We start from the raw sequence: 527 nt of genomic DNA on the forward strand, positions 1-527 counted from the left end.
TATTATTAAATTATCACATTGATACACTGCATAATTAAAATTTTTACCCAAATTGTACAGCTCTCAAACCTTCACTACAGAATATGATTTTAAAGCATGTTAAATGGACTGTCGAGAACAGCAGTGAGGAGAGGACCTGATAGAAGACAGTGAGTGTGATGAGGGTCCTAGGCTTGATTAAAGATGGATGTGAGAGGATGTGGAGCAGATCTGTTCAGAAGACACACGTCCTGAAGAAGCGGATCTGCTGAGGAAATGAGTGCATGTGATCGTTCATCAACGAGATCTCTGGAACAGCTGCACGACGTCAAGACCCAACGCAAGAACCGACAGCACATTACAGAGACGAGAGTGACGAATCAGTGCTGATCAGCGGCTCTGTGGGAGTTTGAACGCTTCACGTCTTCAGAAACATCAGTGTGTGTGTGAACACACGCTGCCAAACACACAAACACACACACACACACACACACACACACACACACACACACACACACACACACACACACACACACACTCACACTCAC

The 527-nt window shown here is 45.0% G+C and overlaps 1 protein-coding gene across 1 annotated transcript in view; it reads right to left on the reverse strand.

Moving 5' to 3' along the window:
• The window catches only part of LOC107668998 (receptor-type tyrosine-protein phosphatase delta-like), a 360,739-nt gene that overhangs the window by 208,968 nt on the left and 151,244 nt on the right, over positions 1–527 (reverse strand). The gene's annotated exons all lie outside the window — the stretch shown is intronic.

The sequence above is a fragment of the Sinocyclocheilus anshuiensis genome, unplaced genomic scaffold (genome assembly GCF_001515605.1).
Source record: "Sinocyclocheilus anshuiensis isolate Anshui unplaced genomic scaffold, SAMN03320099.WGS_v1.1 scaffold2353, whole genome shotgun sequence".
Lineage (NCBI taxonomy): Eukaryota > Metazoa > Chordata > Actinopteri > Cypriniformes > Cyprinidae > Sinocyclocheilus > Sinocyclocheilus anshuiensis.